General features: G+C 41.5%; 2 long non-coding RNA genes across 2 annotated transcripts; both read right to left on the reverse strand.

Annotated features, from left to right (window-relative positions):
• Positions 1-2,975: 2,975 nt before the first annotated feature.
• Positions 2,976-7,587, reverse strand: LOC117802052. Its single transcript, XR_004625082.1, has 3 exons — positions 7,320-7,587; positions 4,724-4,949; positions 2,976-4,056 (listed from the first exon to the last, which is right to left on the reverse strand). It is a non-coding gene; the product is annotated as an uncharacterized LOC117802052 (long non-coding RNA).
• Positions 7,588-7,634: 47 nt separating this feature from the next.
• Positions 7,635-16,967, reverse strand: LOC117802053. Its single transcript, XR_004625083.1, has 3 exons — positions 16,877-16,967; positions 8,123-8,334; positions 7,635-7,879 (listed from the first exon to the last, which is right to left on the reverse strand). It is a non-coding gene; the product is annotated as an uncharacterized LOC117802053 (long non-coding RNA).
• Between the last annotated feature and the right edge of the window lie 3,024 nt (positions 16,968-19,991).

Here is a 19,991-nt window from a genome sequence, read left to right on the forward strand (position 1 = left end):
ATGTATTAGACACATGTTCATGATGATCAACTTTGGGCGAACCACCAAGAGATGAAGAAGGAGAGTTCTTTAAGCACCTACACAGTTGTTCCCAGAAAGCACAGGGAACCACAATTCACCAGAGAGCCCACAATGACACAGTGCTAACATGAAACATCGCTACACATTCATTATTATGGATTCCAAGTGGCATTTCACGCATAGCCAGCACTGAGGACTTTTCATCTGCCCCTTGCATTAGTTAGAATACAAACAACATATTCAGCTATGGCCCTGGCACTTTCCATGTAGGAGAAGAGTTGTTGCTCAGAGATGAAAAACACATACGAATGAAGAGAAACCATGATGACCCATATGGAGTCAGGTACAAGCTTAGGTTCATAGCACCTGCATTGAAGAACTAAAGCATTTCTTTCTGGGGTCCTTGCTTGAAATATTTTTCAATTAAGATGTTATTCTTTAGAGCAGTTTTAGATTCACAGCGGAACTGAAGGGAAGGTACAGAGACTTCCCATATATCCCTTGCCCCGCACACCCATAACCTCCCCTATCATCCACATCCCCCACCAGAATGACATAATTCTTATACTTGATGAACCTATATTGATACATCACAATCACCCAAAGACCATAGTGTTCACTACTGGCGTTCATTCTGTGGGTTTGGACAGATGTATAAGGACAGGTATCCATCATGATGGTATCACGCAGAGTAATGTCGCTGCCCTGAAAATCCTCCATGCTCTGCCTATTCATCCCTCCCTCCACAATCCCTGGCAACCACTGATCTTTTTACTGTCTCCAGAGTTTTGCTTTTTCCACAAGGTCATGTGGCTGGAATCCTATAGTATACAGCCTTTACAGGGTGGCTTCTCTCACTTAGCAATGCACATTTAAGGGACCTCCCATCTTTTCATGGCGTCATAGCTCTAATCTTTTTAGTGCTGAAGAGTATTCCATTGTTGGCATAGACCACAGTTTATTTACCCATTCAGCTATTAGAGGATATCTTGGTTTTTTCCAGGGCTTGGCAATTATGAATAAAGCTGTATAAGCATAGTGCAGATTTTTGTGTCGATGTAAGTTTTCAATTCCTTCGGGTAAACCTTGCTTGAAATTTAAAAAAAAAATGCACATAACAATACTTCACTTTCCCTAGTGCACTAAGAATAAATTTGGCTGCATATAACAACCATAACAACAACAAAGCATTCCAGAAGCTTTAGCAAGACACACATTTTTGTGTGCTTATCTATTACACAAAAACGTGAATAGTCGGAGGTCACATGATAGCTCTGAGGTCATAAGAGGCTTAGTCTATTTTTATTCTTATTTTCCACTTTCCTTAGCATACAAAGTTTATCTTCAAGTTTATATCATGGTTGTAAGATGTCATCTGTAGTTCTAACCATCCCATCCACATTCCAAGCTGCAGGAAAGAAAGGGAAAAGCATAGATTCCCACACCTCTCTCTGAGTTGGCCCCAGAATCTTCTGGGAAGATCTGCCCACCCCTTCAATGCCTTGACTTACCCTGATTTATACCTCATTGGCTCCTTACAGATGCAAAATAGGCTGAGAAAGGTAACCTTTTAGCTGTGTGTATAAGGGCACTGAATAAAGCCAGGTGTCTGTTAGTAAAACAGAGGAGAGAAAGAGCATGACCCAGGCAAGTAGGTCTCTACTACAGCTCACATTCAAACCATAGCTTAGCTGGTGGATGTGATTTCCTGATGTCAGAGATACATTTTTTTTTATTTTGACAAAAGCATAATATTTCTGGCCAACACTTTTATATCAATTGATGGTTTATAAAAAATCATCTTTACATGATTCTGTAAAAATTTTCTTTACAAAATACATCATATGTATTAATTGATTCTCACAGCGACTCTGAGAAGTAACTATTTTGTGTACATTATCAAAGAATGAAATGAGCTTAGAAAATCTTAGTACCTTTCCCAGGGCTAACCAGTTAGTAAGAGGATGTGACAACAATTTAACCAAACCTGACAAACTCCAGAGCCCACGTCTTTTTATCTGAAAATTGATTAACAAGCTGTCAATCCTCCCTAATTATTTTTTGACTAAAGAGTTATAATTTTCCACCTATTCCATCCCTTCATTGTAGCTCACTATTTCTTTTCAAAGGGGTTAAAAAAAATCAGAATTATTTAATCCACTGTAGAGAAAGGAATGGAAAGAAAGGAAACCTATTTGCAAGCATTATCTACAACGTTCTTTTGAAATGCATTTTACCTTCATTGCTGACTAGATACTATGATCCTGCAGATGAGGGATAAGAGGTTATGACACTCTTGTAAGCTCACCCTGTAAGGAGGTGACAGGATTTGAAGGCAGCTCTTTCTGACTCCACACCCACACTTTGAATTTCTTCATATCTCAAAATATTTGGAAGGTTGTTTCCTGATTATTTTGCCATATAACCTCACAGGTGTGAGCAATAACAAAGGAACACGGTAAAGTAGACTCGCGGACACGTGACTAGCAGACCTGGTGAATAATGAAGGAAAGATAAACAAAGAATAAGAAGCTGTGAAAGATTGAAAGTGTTTGTAGCTGGTTCTTTGGGAGGACCCCAACTAGCTCTTTTGTCCAGCTTGGGTTAAACATCCATTTGCTTTAAAGACAGGGGCTGTACATGGTTTCCTCAACTGCCTCTCTCTAGTGCTAAGTTCACAGTAATAATAGCTACCTTTGAGCACTTACACTATATGACTAAGGTTACTGCATGTTGCATGGGACGTACTTATGCTAAAACAATTGTTGTAATTTCTAAATGGAAAGATTTGGAATTTACTTTAAGTTTATTTAAAACGATCTTTTTTTTTTTTAAAGATTTTATTTATTTATTTGACAGAGAGAGAGACAGCCAGCGAGAGAGGGAACACAAGCAGCAGTAGTGGGAGAGGAAGAAGCAGGCTCCCAGCAGAGGAGCCTGATGTGGGCCTCGATCCCAGACCACCGGGATCATGCCCTGAGCTAAAGGCAGACACTTAATGACTGAGCCACCCAGGCGCCCCTATTTAAAATGATCTTAAATGCTAATTTAACCGAATGTCCTGTGGCCCATATATGGCCACTGCATGGTCTTTGGTCACAGCATCTTTTCTCAAAGTCTGCAAATAAAAACAACCTTAACATTCTCTAACAAGGAAAGAATTTAACTATTGATCGATTATCCTAACAGAGGGATCACATGAAAGCTATAAAGAATCCAAAATCTGTCTCCTGAACAATGGCTAAAGCATGTGATACTTTTAATGTCTTCCAGATCATTAAGAGAAACAAACAAACAAAAAAAAGCAAAGAAGTGTCTTCTCAGTGGTTTTCAACAGGGAGTGATTCTTTGCCCAGGGTGACTTTGATAATGTCTGGAGACATTTTTAGTCATCACAACTGGGGGTGCTACTGGAATCTCGTGGGCAGAAGCCAGGGATGCTAATGACTCTTCATTGCAAGGACAGAGCCCACGACTAAGAATGATCTATTCCCATGCGTCAATAGTCCTGAGGCTGAGAAACCCCAAATTGAAATAATCCGTTGGGGGTTTAATGTTTTTCTCTTTTCATTTAAAGTTGCTATACTGAACAGAGAGCTGGAACGTGGCCGTTTGGGAGAAGCCATGAAAGAATGAGTTCTATGCTCCAAAGAGTCACAAAACCAAATCCCTTCATGGCATTTTCTGGAGCCTGCAGAAGTCCAGAAGGGGTGGAGGTGGTGGTAACAGGAGCCTTTTGGAAACTAGCACCTTGTAACAGTTTCACCACATCTTTAGCAATCAAAGCTGGTCTTTTCAGGACTGTCTTTTCTGTGTTTCTGCATGGTTGAGTTTTCTTCTTTGCGGTGATGCTTGCATTGGTTTTCCGTGTGGACGATTCTAATTCAAGAGTGTCTTAGTTTTGGACAACTCAATCCCAAAGGCCACATGCGCAGGGACATGGAGTTAGTCTGAGTTCTAAGTCTCCCCCATCTGCATCTGTTGGTCTATTCCCAGCTCCACACCGCCTCTCTGGATGGCCCTGGCTGTTCAAATCTGGGGGAAAGAGAGGTTGCAGCTAAAGCACACTGGATCAGCAGAAAATGCACGAAGCTTGGAGTCAGGCTAACCTAAATGCAATCTTATCCCTCTGTCGTCTGGCTATGTAACCCTGGACGGTTTTTAAACTCTTCTGAAGAGCATAGTTTTATCATTTGTAAAATGCAAATAATTTTACCCACCTCAGCAAGTTGTGATAAGAATTAAATGAGGCAAAACATCTTAAAAATTGTTTTATAGTTTACAAAGCACCATTAAAACAGATTAAAGTCTCACAGACTATTCGCAATGAGGGTTTGAAAGCGTGCGTTAGGTTAAAGCAGTGATCTGTGCTTGTAGCTTCTTCATTCCATTGACCAAGTCAGTCTTATTTACCATTGTATAGACGTCCTGTCCTCCCTCAACTGGAGGAAGAGGACTATTTTGTGAAATTTGTTTGTTTAAACACTTTCTCCCTTTTTGCAGGGCGGGTGGTTACAGAAAGCAAAATAACTTTCTCCTCAAACAAACAAATGCAAGAAAAACCCGATTCTGGTTGACAGAACTTGGTAAACAATGGTTGGTTTTTAAATGTTGATGGCCTTGGGGTACATTTGACTGTGAGTGGTGCCTTAAGCATCTCTTGACAGATGAGAATTTATAAAGTGAGAAACACCAGACTGACCTTGGCTCTGCGTTACCAAACTCAAATAGGACATCATTCAGAGTGAGAGAGTGGTCTTCTTCCAGGGGTCTGGGGAGGGCTTCCAGGGCAAACACTTTGGGGGCTGGATTCTTTAAAGTTTTCTTTGAGTAGAGGTTTCCTTAAGAGTCTGATTCATTTCAAGATTCTTCTGTTCCTGGTCCATGTCAGAGTTACAGAACACCCAAAGCCAGAAGGAGGCTGATTTCTGAAATGGAGAGAAGTGTGTCAAGAATCTAGAAAGAGCAGGCTAAAGTCAGATGTCTTTACTCATTGCTTCCTTAGCGCTCTGTTCCTTGCAACTTTCCACATTGTGCTATTATCTATTTACACACTTATTCTTCTCCATGAACCCCTTGGGGATAGGGAATGAGTCTTATTTATTCTTTTAACTGCAGTGCTTTGCATGCAATATCTATGACATAGAATGTGCCCAATAAATAAAAGAGGAAGAAGGCAAAAAAGAAGAAAGGAGGACGGGAGAAAGAGTAGGAGGGAGAAAGGATGGCAGGAAGAAGAGAGGGAAAGAAGAGAGAGGGAGGGAGGGAGGGAGAAACAGAGAGATCTCTTGCCCAAGTTTGATCTTGGGCTAATAGCAATCAAAGAAGATTCTTCAGTCCAATGAAGTTTATCAGATAAGTGGTTATAACCTTAAAATCATAGTCTCTTTGTGAAAAAGCATAACACATTCTAGTTCTGCATTGATTGCCCAGACCCTGGTTCTGCAAGAGCAGGAGCCTCATCTTTCCTGGCTCACCTTCCCACCTAGCTCTCCGGGTACCCTCATGCACCAGCATCCCTCAGTGACCTGCTCATTTGCCTCTGTGTGCTGGCACTCCACTTTGTTGGCCCTGTTTGGACATAGCGATCTGGTTCTGGGAGCCATATCTGCAATCTGAGAGGAAACCCTGAAGGACACTGCTCCTGGTAATAGCCCAGATGCTCACTTATCTCTCTGTTCATCAGGGGTTCACACTGGCACCAAGCTCATTCTCCCAGACACCAGAACCCCGAATCCTGCCTCTTAGAAAGGGAATCAGAAAGTAATGTTTTCAAACAAGACCCCTCAGCAGGTGAGGCCTACAAAATGCTAGCATTTCCTTCCTACAGCAAGCCATATCTAAAGCCAGCACAGACAGGTAGGAAAATATGCACCTCCCCTGATTGCCAGCCAGCTCACCTATGAAGGGTGGTGAAAGGCTGCCATGAACTGAATGACAGAAGTGCTATCCCTACAGGACTGATAATTTTATTTGTGGTTGTTCTTTGATGAGCACAAACCTGCCAGCCCTGAACCTCCCTTTTATCAATCATCAGAGTCCCACCATTGGACAGCTACTTCTATTGTATCTTGCGTACTTTCGGACAATGCATTATAAAATCCAAATTCATCTGAAGGGAGAACTAAAGCATAAATTTTTTGTGTAGATTAGGCTGAGGGAACAAAAAATTCCATATATGGATCATTCAACATAAGAGCAGTTTATTTCTAAATCACTTAACGTCCTGGGATGGCTCCAGGTCTGTGGCTGGTGAGGGAGCTGTGCTCCATGTGGCTATTCATGAAACTTCACAAGACAGCCCCTCTCCAACTGTGAACATGGTGGTTACAATGTTGAGGGGAAAGAAGGTCCTGACTCCATTCAGCCTTAAAGGTAAAAGGGCATGATTTCATTGGCTAGAGCTCAATCACATGGTCATGGCTAAAGCAAGGGAATCTGGGAAATGTAGTCCAGCCCTGTGCTCAGCTAGTGGATCCACCACAATAAGCAAATTTCTATCCAAGGTGAAAGAGAATCAATTGATTTCTGGATAAGCACTGGTTTCCCCAGGAAAATGACAAACAGGAAAATGTGTCTGGGATTTAGGGAAAGTGTGGTTGGTAGTAGTATGAGACAAAAAGAGAAAGTGAGGTGATGGGAAAGACCAGCTTTGCCATCTTTTTCATACATCTGATCATCAGCTGGGAAGTTAGCACAGACTCTAGGATTATCATTATCCCAAAGCCATGAAGGCAACCGTTCTCTTTCTCTATGAGGGTCATGCAGTGTGGTGTTTCCCTTGCAATAACTTAGAAAACAGAGTTGCTTTTGCCATCTAGGCAACCTTCGCCATAGGACCCGTGAGAGAGGACATCCATTGTCAATCCAGGGAATTTCCAAGAGTGGTGGTAGTTTGCAATTTAGCATAAGAGACTGGCACTATACAAATCGGTCCTTGAAAATATAAGGTATATCACTCTGAAAAATAAGTTTCCTACTTTGCAACTCATTTACAAATGTCGAAGAGGTCAAATCCAAGTTCAAAAGGAAAAATGTGATTTAGTAACTGAAAAACAGTCAAGTGAAAAGTGGTAATCACCACGATTACACAAATCCTTAATGTGTCCAAAAGCAGAGCTTTAAAAAATCTGCATGCAATTGCATATTTTTTTTTTGTCTTTTTCTACTCTTTATTCTAAAACCAAGATGTAGGTGGAAAATTTTATTAGCATTTGGGTAAGTCCCCCTGCCAGTCTAGAAAACCTTCATTAATCATTGAGATGCTCACCCCCATTTTTTCAAGAACAATGACTCACCAGGACTAACACAGCAATCAGGGCAAAGGTAACCAAATGTTGAATTTTCAGACTTTCCTTTCTTAAGAATGCCTTCACTTCTGGAATGGAAGACTGCTTTAAGCGAATATGCATGTGCTTATGAGAAAGAAGTAGGGAAAGGAAAAGGAACTGTAATTGGGAGGTGATATTTATGTTAGGATTTCCTCTCCTTTTCAGTTTTAGGTTTGGTCTTAAGCACCTTTGCCCCAAGGGAACAAGGAGCTCTGGAGAGCTGCAGCAGGCCCATCTAATTGCTTGTACCTCACCAGTTCATTGCAAGTACATCAGGTCCCATACTCTCCCATACCCTGCCTTCATCCATCACGTTCTGAAAAAGATACAGTGAGAAGAAGTGGCCGATGAAGTCCTTGGGGGCCAGGACATCTGGCCAGGCCAGATGACGTGACCATCTCTCCTTGTAAAGGAGATGCACTCCCATTGCTCTCATTGTCACAGCCCACGAACAGCAAATTTGGTTTTCATTCACCTCATCTGGCACTGAAGTTACTCTTTGAAGGAAAGAACAGTCAACAAAATACCTGGAAAAGAAGAGATGTTGCAAAAGGCTTCAATGTCTGCTTCAAAGCTTTGAATAAACTGTGAAATACATTGATAAATAGGGAAAAATTGGCAAATTGATAAAGAGCTTATATTCTCTTCCTTTTATCTTTGCTGCCTTTTTTTTTAACCAACAGTTCTGCTTTCTTCTACATGTCATCAGTTCTCCCCCCAAAATTTACAGACTGATTGGTTTATCAGCAAATGGGTTCACTTCCCCATACTTGCATAGATGTAGAGAATTGTGCAGCTTAACATCTGTACACATGAGAAGACAGGTCATCTGTTTTTATCAGGTGGCCCCAACGGAAGAAGGTGTCCTGGTCTCTTTTGCTCAGGTGATTGGGGGAGTTAATCCGTTTAATCTCCAGGGCTCACGCTGCTTCCTCTCCCGTGATGAGGTGCACGGTTTGGCTTTGCTCTCTTGGGTCAGCAGCTGCAGGAAGAAGAAATGGAAACTCTTCATTGTCATCGAGCCTCTTTCTCTGCCAAAGAACAATTGATCCCTGAAACTGCTAGCCGAGGGAAGAGGCTTTCCAAGGACAGCAGAAGAAAGAGACAAACTAACTCAAATGATCAGCCTCCCTGGGGACAGGGAGTAGTCTACAAGCAGGCAATAACAGGAGAGTGTGGAGGGCAGTGGAGACTGCCAGAGAAGCAGAATGTCCTGTTCCAGCCTTTTGGGGGCAGGAACACAGGAGAGATCTGGGAATCCTGCTGAGATCCTATAAGATCCTACAATATGCACTTAGTAGGACTCTTTCTGTAACGTAACGTGATTATATTCCTTTTTAAATGTGTTGCGTAAAATGTTATTCCAATCAAAGGAGATCTAATTCCAACCAAGTCATAAATCCTTAAGACAATACTGGGAGAAATATCCTCGGGGATACTTAATCATCACTAGCCTTCAGTGAGTAGGATTTCAACTGTGGGGCTCATGGGAGCAGTTTCAGAAAATGAGCACCCTAGAGGTCAGGTGCATGCACTGACCTCACCCAGACGAAAGTGGCAAAGAATTAAATGGTGAAAAAGGAACCCCGGAAATAAGAACAAGGTCACTGCTCACAGATTCTCTCTGAAAGAAATATTAAATCGTACTTCAAACAAGAAGAAAAATAAGCCCAGAAGGAAAGAATGGGACTGAACAAGAAGTAATATGAGAAGAGGTGATGGTAAAAATATGGTGGCATGTCAAGATTTTATCAGTAATATTTGAGGAAGTTAACATCAGAATGTGATGTAATTACAATAAAGTGAACACACAGAGAACAAGAAAAAGAAATTAAGCCTTTTAAGGTTCCTGTCTTATTTAGGAGAATGAGATATTAGTTTTAGGGTTTGTTGGAAGGACGTAAATTTAAGTTTTCTTATTACTTACTAGTATTTTTTTATTAAAAAATTTAAAAAAACAAAAAAAAATTTAAAAATTAAAAACTCCAAAGCAAATATGATGTAATATTAACACTGGTTAATTCTGAGTCCTGAACACATCGGTCACTTTTCTATTATTTTCTGTATCTTAAAGTTGTTTACCAAATTTAAAAGGGACAGAAAATGTGAGGAATAGAAGGGAGAAGCATGGCCTTCTTTTATTTACTTGGTTCCATAACTTCCTCTGAAATCTTACCACTTTGCTCCATAACTCTATTCCTCACATTTTCTGTCCCTTTAAATTTGGTAAACAAATTTGGGCTAACCCAAAACACAGGGCAGTGGCCTTGTATAGAGCTGTTTGACGGGATAGGCCCTCTACAGAAATCAGTCAAAAAAGCCAATTCTTGGGGTGGGGAGGAATGAGTACAAAATTAAGATTTTTCTGCAAGCAGTAACAAGGAAATAATAAAGTAATGTCGCAGAGAGCAGAGAACCTAGGATAAGCAAGAGGGACCCAAGCATATAAGCTCCAGTTCCTCCAACTCTCTGGCTAGGGGTTCCCACAAATATTGCAATAAGCAATATCTCAATGCTTGTACTAGAATTCCTGATGTTTTATTCTGAACGTGATGCATGTGTTGTCCCAGTTCGTGAGTTATACCCAATCCCATTTAGGGTGAGGGCTTGGTTCTTCACAATGATTTTGTCATCTTCACTGTGTCCCAAGTTAAAGAAACTTTCCAGTGTTCTTTTAGAAGCTAGATGGATGGTAGGCCTGGGGGTCATGGAGGCTAACAGTGAGTAACATCTTAGCCATTCTCACCCAGGGAAGGCCTTGGGTCTTAGCCTACTAAACACCATCATCTATCACATAGATATTAGTGTTGGAATCCCCAGTCAAGCTGGCCACACAGTGGGCAAGTCCTACAGAAAGACTGCTTGGCCCAGTGGGCTCCCTCCAACTGTCCTGAGTGGCCCCAAGCTGAACCCAGCGTGGAGATGTTGTTCTTCCAAATGGAGCATTGGAGTGAAAGAACCCAAGTACAGATCTAAGTGAAGTAAGGAGCTAAGAAAATGGGCCTGGGAATCATGGCTGGGCATCATCACACTGAAGGAAATGCCCAACAGGCGTGATCCAGACTATACCAGTGTGACCACTCTTTGAATGAAACAGACAGTGTGTGTGTGTGTGTGTGTGTGTGTGTGTGTGTGAGTGTGTGGCAGGCACATGTTTAGGGCCTTCTTACTCATTATTTCATTAATTTCTCACAACTCCAAGAAGTAGACATTGCCAGCTCACTTGAGGTTGAGGGAAACTGGACCCAGGAAGGCTAAGTGTCTTATCAAAAAGCATACAAGTCGTGAATGACAGAATTGTCATTAGAAACCAGGTCTGTCTAAATTTGAAGTTCATAGTCAGCTGACTCATTTGGAGCTGAGTGGGAGGCAATACAGACTAATGGTTAGGGCCATGGTGAGGCCAGACCTAGCGTCTGTGCGGAGAATGGTTTTCGTCTGAACATAATGGTTTAGGCTTAGTGGGACCTATGTAGAGCTGGAGGAGATGGAAAAATTGAATATCAGGGTAAGGATATCCAAGAAAATGGCTAAAATGGTTATTTTATAGTGACATCAAAGGTAATTGGCACTGGTATTTATTTCACTGCTTAATAGCACACTTTTCGGCAAATTGTTGAACATTATCCTATTAGAGCCAACTAGTCATCCTGTAAGAATGAAATTGTGTACATTTTGTTGTTCTCATAAGTTACAAGGAAGTTTAAAAATTGCCCATTACTCACTGTAAATTGCAAAAGCATGGAGCAATTTTTCATTTGGAAATCAGCTTGTAACTAAACTGAATAAACAATGAAATACGTTTATTTTAGATGAACTTGGGGACAATGGAGTTAGGAAATATAGGAGATAGGTGGGAGGCTGTTGGGCCCATCCCTGATATCTGGAAGAACCTCCAGTTAAAATGATACAGATCTCCCTTCCTGCAGGGGTTCTCAACTGGGGGTCATTTTGCTCCAATCCCCAACCTCCAGACAATATTTGGCAAGGAAGGTCGGAAGACATTCTTAGTTGTCAGAACTGAAGCGTGTTCCATCATCTGGTGGGTAGAGGTCAGAGATGCCACTAAACATCTGACAACACATAGGATAGTCTCCACAACAAAGAATTATCTTTGTATCAAGTATCGAGGCTGAGACAGCCTGCCTCATTGAAAGAAAAAGCAGGAGGTCTGAGGCCTCCCTTGGAGTAGATGAGTAGGATGCAGACACCCAATGACCCCAATGCTAGCCTCTATCACTTTCCAGATTTGATAGATCAGCCAAGGAAGTGAGCAAGCTAATATTTGACCTAAACGGCTATGTGCATTTTACTACGCCTGCCTCAGCCTGACCTCTGATCAATTTCCATGTGTTTCTGCAACACAATAAAATGTAATTCCACTAAATCACTCCTCTTCAACGTGGCCCACAGTTAAGCACTATCACTTGCAATGCATTTGAGTTTCTAGGCAATATTTCTATGCATAACGCACATCTTAAAAAATAATGACATTCTGGCCAGTGAGTTCCCGATCACAGCTCACTGCAGGAAATTAATAATTTCTCTGAGCAGCTGTTCTAACCACTGACTTCAAGAAATGATATTGTAATATTAAATTGCAGATTACTATCTTTGGGGGAAATAATCTTTTTAAAATTATCCATTCTCTGCTTTTAATGAGAAAATCTGCCATTTGGAGGTTGATGCCAAAAAAATTCATTCATTACTTTTCAGAGTCTCCATTCCAGGCTAGAAGGATGTTTCAGGATTTACAATAGATCTAACTAACTCAATTCTGCTCTCTGTTCTGAGATTGAGGAAAACTGAGGCACAATGACTTATGAGCAGCAGAACAAAGGGTTAACGGAGAAGGCTGGCAGGTGAGCCTTTGGACCCTTCTCAGCCATATCCTTTGAGGACTCCTTGCTGTCTCATCTGCTGCTTCAAGAAAGCCTCAGGGAGAAAGCTGGGGCAGCTCTGCTCCAACTCTGGCGCAGCCTGGCATCCTTCTACCCAGTGACTTAAAGAACATTTAAGGCATTCCACATGGCTTTTAACAGAAACTTGAGTAAACCTGAACAAAATGTTCTCCCAGTGCCAACAAGCAAGACCACTGATTAGCAACAGAAACTGATCTCGCCCCCAGAGTCTGCCCCCCTGTAAGGGCACACAGCTTTCTGCCCTCTGTTCTCACTTCCTCTGGGTGGTCAGCGGCTTTGAGGGTAGGGGACAGAGCCCCATGCTGGGGTCAGCATCCAGCACCTCCAGCCTGTCTTCCCATCACTGCCACTGACTCGGACACCTTTCCTGCTTGCCCACTCTTTCCTCATGGTTCAGGGAACTGGCTGTTGCTAGAGGCTCCGGAACGGCCCAGCCCGCACACTCTGTGAGTCCATGAGGCAGCGTGGGGTCAAGGGTCTACAGCTCTGGCCTGGTCTCCCTCCTGTCTTGGGAGGGCCTGGGAGGCAGGGCTGCCTGTTGAGGCTCTCTGTGGGGCTCTGGTACCCCTTTGTAAGAGGCAGACTTGAAGCTGGTCCTGGAGGGTGAGTGGTGTACAAAGGCGAGGTGGTAAGGGTGGTGTGGGACTCTGGTGAATGCATAAGCACGAAGAGAATGCACAAGCAAAGGCCTGGTTTGCTTAGGGAACGGCGACCAGTTCAGGCAGGTGCAGTACTGTGTGTGTGGTGGTGAGAAATGAGTGGACACGTTGAAAATGTGGGCTGAAGTTAGATTGCAGAAAGTGTTGACTGCCCAGCAAAGGAGTTTGGACTTCACACTGACTTGCCCAGACTTACTGTTCATCCTTCCAGCACCGCCTCTGTCTCTTTAACAAGTGAGATCCTTGGAGTCAGAGACGTTGCCTCTCATCCTCTCCCCAGGCCTCAGGTGCGGCCGAGGTGGAAGTGGGGTGAAGAACCCAGTCTGTTATTTTTAGATAAGTGGCTCTTGGAGAGTCTACCCTCCTGGGCTGGCCACAAGCCATCTTGTCAGCTGCCCTCCATGTTTCTATATGGAGTAAGAACTGCCATCGAGCTAGGCACCTGGGTCAAGAAGCAGGTGCACTGACCATGGGCTACCCTGCCTTCATTTTTGTTCTGTGGCTTTGGGTCTGTTTTCCTGATCCTCATCTGAGAAAACAATTCCAAATGTGAAACCAAGGATAGTAAGACTGTTGGACTGGCCCACACCCCAGTTAGGCTCATCTTGTCTGAGTCTTACTGGAATAGCAGTGCCCAGAGTTATCGGGAGCTGGACAGAATTGGGAACCTAATGTCCTTCCCAAGACAGGATCACTGGGCAGTCTTGTTGGCCTACAGGGAGGGAGCAGGATGGACGAGGATGAGGGACCTGGAGGCACCAGGCCAGTGAGAAGTGAAGCCACTGGGAAATGTTTCTCTCTGTGAAACAAAAGCAGGTTGCTTTATTCCTCTGAGCCACCTGTTTCTCAACTTTAGATAGGGATTATGAAGCTACTTTGCAAGAATGTCATAAAAATTAAATAAGGTCACATATGCAAACCACTCAGCACAGAGCCTGCTGCCGTGGACATGACAGGGAAGCCATGATGATATGTGAAAGGCATCTGTGAGCCTTCATTCAGTCCATTCAGTTCAACACTTAGTAACCAAATAGAATATCTAGCCAAACCCGACTCCGGTCCTCTAAATTCTCACTGGTTTTATGGTCAGTCAAATGCAAGGTTATCTCCCCATTAGCTTGGGGCCCCCTCAAAATCTTGGGTGTCTCTGAGTCCTTAGCTCTCAGCACAGTGCCTGTATGAGGGAAAATACAAAATTATCATCCCCATCAAGACTATTTTAAACTAAGTACTTTTTATTTACAGGGCAGGCCTTTCTCAGGATTTGCTATTGACCACCTGCCCTGAGTTTAAAATCTAAGGAGGAAATGATCTGTGACCCTGTGATTGCCCATCTCATTGAGGCGCTGGTAGGCTTCCAGAGCCACCTGCTGTCTCCCCACATCTGGCACCTGACCTCTGATCTTAGGTCAGAATCTGAGCTGCAGAGTGGGAGAGACATGTTCAAGGTCACCCAGGCTGTGACGACAGCCTCAGCCCTCATTCCACATTTTGCAGCAACTGTCTCTCACATCCACACATGGTACATGGCCATCTCAGGGCACTCTCTGCATCTATTTTCTTGCAAGAACTTCATACACTGTGTCAGACTGGCATGATTATCACTATCAGGAATGTGTAGAAATGAGAGAAACTATAAAAATTCCCTAAAATCCAATAGCTCAATGGAAGTATAATTGGGACTTGAAATCTGGCTATCCTGATTCAAACCTGCTTCTCTCTGACATGTCGCAATTCCGTAAGCAACCTCATCTACGGTTAGGCAGAGTGGAATTTGTGCAGGGAGAAGGGTGACAAAGAATCACAGAAACAATGCAGGTGGCTGACAGAGAGGATCTAGAAAGGCTTCATGCGTCTTGAGTGGGATGGTAGAAAAGCTAAGGGAGGATTTTTCTGTCCAAAGGAACAGCAAGGACCGTGACACAATATTATTGCTGGTTCAATAAGAGCGTAAGGAGGCCAGAGAGCATCATGGGTATGTGAGGGTGTATGCAGATGGGTGGGTTCCCATCAGTGAGGCAGGTAACAGTAAACAAATAGAATCATTACACTGCTATCATGTTAGGGAGTTCCATCATCAACATCATGGGGAATACTTCTGTGTGTGTGTGTGTGTGTGTGTATGCATATATATATACACACACATATATATGTACATATGAATGTATTAATATGTATATTGATATACATATAACACCTTTATTATTAGGTATACTTTATTATTATAATTTATTATTATATTAACTCTATTATATTTATAAAAACAAGACCCTGTTTTATATACACCACATACTCTGTTTTGGAAACCTTTATTTTCCAGTCAATTATTAACCCTTTTTTTTTTCCATTTCAGTGAGCTTTCAGTAAATCTAATATCCAGACCATATTTAAATTTTCTAATTTCCCAACTCATCAAAAAATTATCATTTACAGGTAGTTGGGGCAAATTAGTTTTTCATTCAGTATCTTAATTCACTTTGAAGAGTTATTTTGAGATGGCTAAAGTTTGCTTTAATGTTTCACACCAGGAGATCACAGCTTGTTTCCTTGTGGGGAAATCCTCTTATAATAAATGCTATTATACAACAAGGGAGCCGTTTATCACAAGGATAATGAGCTTTCTGTTTATTGGGTCATTCAGATTGAGCCACCTGCTGGCAGAGACAACATCACATTGAGTTGATTTTGGTACCATGTAAGAATGCTTCAAATAGAAGCACCCAGAGCCCTATGCTTGTGATCATTCTAGAATTCAGTTTACCCCCAGATAGATTCAAATCTGAGTTCTGAATACCGGGAAAAAGAGGTTTCAAAATTAAGTGTAGTAACTTTTACAATGGTTAGTCTTTTAAGTGTTCCAACACACTTTTTCAGTGCTTCTAGACAGGAGTGTGACTTGTACCACCCAGGAGAAAGCCAGGTCTCTGGACACAGGACTCTCACCTCAGAATACCTGCCTTTTTAGGTAGCAGGGAGGGACAATCTCATTTCCTTTCTAATCCTCTGAAATCCTGTTGTTGGATTCCAAAATAATCTATACAATTTCACTTGTTTCTTTTCTCTCTCTCTTTTTTTTTTTCATTACTCAGTGCTCATCACAATAAATGTACTCTCAATCCTCTTTATCTATTCCAGCCATCCCCCCACCCACCTCCCCTTTGGCAATCACCTGCTTGTTCTACAAGTCTGTTGTTTGTTTGTTTGTCTCTTTTACTCTTTGATTGTTTATTTGTTTTGTGTCTTAAAATTCCACAAAGAAGTGAAATCATATGGTATTTGTTTCTCTCTGTCTGACTTATTTCATTTAGCATTATATCCTCTAGATCTAGCCATGTTTATGCAGATGGCAAGAGCTCATTCTTTTTTATGGTTGAGTAATATTTGGTGATATATATATCTATATATATAGATATATATCACCTCTCTCTCTCTCTCTCTCTATATATATATATAGATAGATAGATAGAGATATAGATATAGATATAGATATAGGCTTGATATATATACCACCTCTTCTTTATCCATTCAACTTTGGATGGACACACTGAAATAGATTGCTAGCAATGAAATTGAATCAGTAATCAAAAAACTCCCAACAAACTAAAGTCCAGGACCAGATGACTTCACGGGAAGATTCTACCAAACATTAAAGAAGAGATGCCTATTCTTCTCAAACCGGTCCAAAAAAATAAAAGAGGAAAGAAAGCCACCAAATTCATTCTACGAAGCCAGCATTAACCTGATACCAAAACCAGACAAAGGCACTACAAAAAAGAAAACTATAGGTCAATATCTCTGATGAACACAGATGCAAAAATCCCTACTTGTTCTTTTAGTCATCAATTACGTCACTCATTCATTTCTTTAACACATATTTACTGAATACGGATCACATGTCACTTACTGGCAGCACATCAATGAAGAAGCTGGGCATGATCCTTACCTCTTGAAGTTCAACGTGCGCCTAGCAGCAGCCGGACAACACCATGGGTCTGAGGGCAATGGGTTCTTTCTCCATTTTCATAATTCCTGGCTGGGAAAAAACGGTCTTCAGTTTCTGGCAGGTGAGGGTGAGGACAGAGAATTAGTGGCAACTAATTTATTTCTGAGGCTCTGGCTCTGCAACCCCTCTCCCCAGAGGAAGCCAGATCTCATCTGATCTCAGGGGCTCTATGGGGTTGGTGAGGGAGTCCAGAAAAAGACTGGGTACTCCATGTGCCAGAGCCTCTCATCTCTGACTCATCCTTAAGGGGAAGTCCTGTCCTCTTTTCTCTCTTAAGGTGACGACCTAATGGTCAGGACCCAAAGAAATCCAAAGCAGTCATGTTAGAAGACGAACCCCTTATTTAAGGCTGGAAATGGCAACATGACCAGCTATATGGCAAAGCAAGTTCTTCTCACCATCAAGAATGTCAAATCCATCTTTCTTGTGCTCTAACTTCTATCTGTTCTTAAGAGCCCGTTTATGTTCCTCCCTCCAAAGGGAAGCCCTTCCCAAGACCCAGCTCACTCCCAGTTCTCTCTTCTTATGACTTCTATAGCTTTTGCCTGGGGTCCTCATTAGGATCTGTCACATGCTGCTTGTTTCTTCAGTTAGACTCACAGGTGCTTGTCTGAGGGGTTTTATCCCTTGTGCATGTAAAGAACAAACATGCCAAAAATTCTCTGTGACTTAAATATGAAGCAAACTGAATGATTTATTTGGGGCAGACAGGTTAGTATAATGCTTAAGCAGATGACCTCTTAAATCAGATCGCCTGGGTTTAAATCCTCTTACCAGCTGTGTGACTTTTGACAAGTTGCTTAACCTTTCTGAACTTCTTTTTTTCTCATCTGCAAAAGAAAATAAATAGTGCCAATCTCTAGCATATTTCCAACAATTAAATTATTCAATGTATGAAAAGTATACGGAATAGTACCTGACACTTCAGTGAGCATGAGTAAAGTTACTATTGTCTTACTTTTAAGGATGAGACCCTAGTAACAATACCCCATAGGATTCCAGACAAATAGTTTTTTTTTTCAGTGTTATTTAAATTCCACTTAGTTTACATACAGTGTAATATTAATTTCAGATGTACAATATAGTGATTCATCACTTACATACACACCCAGTGCTCATCACAACAAGCGCCCTCCTTAATCCCATCACCTATTTAACCCATACACCTCAACCATCCCCTCTGGTAATCATCAGTTTTTCTCTATAGTTAAGTCTGTTTCTTGGTTTGCCTATCTCTCTCCCCCGCCCTTTGCTCATTTGTTTTGTTTCTTAAATTCTACATATGAGTGAAATCATATGGTATTTGTCTTTCTCTGACTGACTTATTTCACTTAGCTTAATACACTCTAGCTCCATCCATGTCATCGCAAACGGCAAGGTATCATTCTTTTTTATGGCTTAGTAATATTCCATAGTGTGTGTGTGTGTGTGTGTGTGTGTGTGTGTGTGTGTGTGTGTGTCTCACACCTTTATCCATTCATTAGTCAATGGATATTTGGGTTGTTTCCATAGTTTGGCTATTGTAGATAATGCTGCTATAAACACCAGCATGCATGTATCTGTTTGAATTAGTATTTTTTATTCTTTGGGTAAATACCTACTAGTGCAATTACTGGATCATAGGATAGTTCTATTTTTAACTTTTTGAGGAACCTCCATACTGTTTTCCAGAGTGACTGTACCTGGTTTGCATTCCCACAAATAGTGCAAGAGTATTCCCCTTTTCCACATCCTTGCCAACACCTGTTGTTTCTTGTGTTGTTGACTTTAGCCACTCTGTACTCTGAAAAGTATACAACGCCAATGAAAGAAATTGAAGATGACACAAAGAAATGTAAAGATCTTCCATGCTCATGAATTGGAAGAACAAATATTGTTAAAATGTCTATACTATCCAAAGCAATCTACACATTTAGTGCTATCCTTATCAAAATACCAACAGCATTTTTCACAGAGCTAGAACAAACCATTCTAAAATTTGTATGGAAACACAAAAGACCCCAAATAGCCAAAGAAACTTTGAAAAAGAAAAGCAAAGCTGGAGGCATCACAATTCCAGACTTCAAGTTATACTACAAAGCCTTAGTAATCAAAACAGTATGGTACTGGCACAAATATTGACACATAGATCAATAGAACAGAATAGAAAACTCAGAAATGGACCCACAATTATATGGTCAATGAATGTTTGACAAAGCAGGAAAAAATATCCAATGGGAAAAAGATGGTCTCTTCAACAAGTGGTGCTGGGAAAACTGGACAGCTACATGCAAAAGAAAGAAACTGAACCACTTTCTTACATCATACACAAAAATAAATTCAAAATGGATGAAAGACCTAAATGTGAGACCTGAAACCATAAAAATCCTAGAAGAGAGCACAGCCAATAACTTCTTTGACATCTGCTGTGGCCACTTCTCTCTAGCTATGTCTCCTGAGGCGAGGGACTACATCAAAATCAAAAGCTTTTGCACAGTGAAGGAAACAATCAACAAAACTAAAAGGCAACCTATGGATGGGAGAAGATTTTAGCAAATGACATATCTGATAAAGGGCTAGTATCCAACATCTATAAAGAACTTCTAAAACTCAACACTCAAAAATTGAATGATCCATTTGGAGTTTATCTTTGTGTATGGTGTGAGAGAGTGGTCAAGTTTCATTCTTTTGCATGTAGCTGTCCAATTTTCCCAGCACCATTTATTGAAGAGACTGTCTTTTTTCCACCGGATGTTTTTTCCTGCTTTATCAAAGATTAGTTGCCCAAAGAGCCGAGGGTCCATTTCTGGGTTCTCTATTCTGTTCCATTGGTCGATGTGTCTGTTTTTGTGCCAGTACCATGCTGTCTTTGTGATCACAGCTTTGTAGTANTTTGTAGTACAGCTCGAAATCCGGCATTGTGATGCCCCCAGCTTTGTTTTTCCTTTTCAATAGCTCCTCGGCAATTTGGGGCCTTTTCTGCTTCCACACAAATTTAAGGACTATTTGTTCCAGTTCTTTGAAAAATGTCATTGGTATTTTGATCAGGATAGTATTGAAAGTGTAGATTGCTCTG

This window comes from Ailuropoda melanoleuca, chromosome 4 (assembly GCF_002007445.2).
Source record: "Ailuropoda melanoleuca isolate Jingjing chromosome 4, ASM200744v2, whole genome shotgun sequence".
Lineage (NCBI taxonomy): Eukaryota > Metazoa > Chordata > Mammalia > Carnivora > Ursidae > Ailuropoda > Ailuropoda melanoleuca.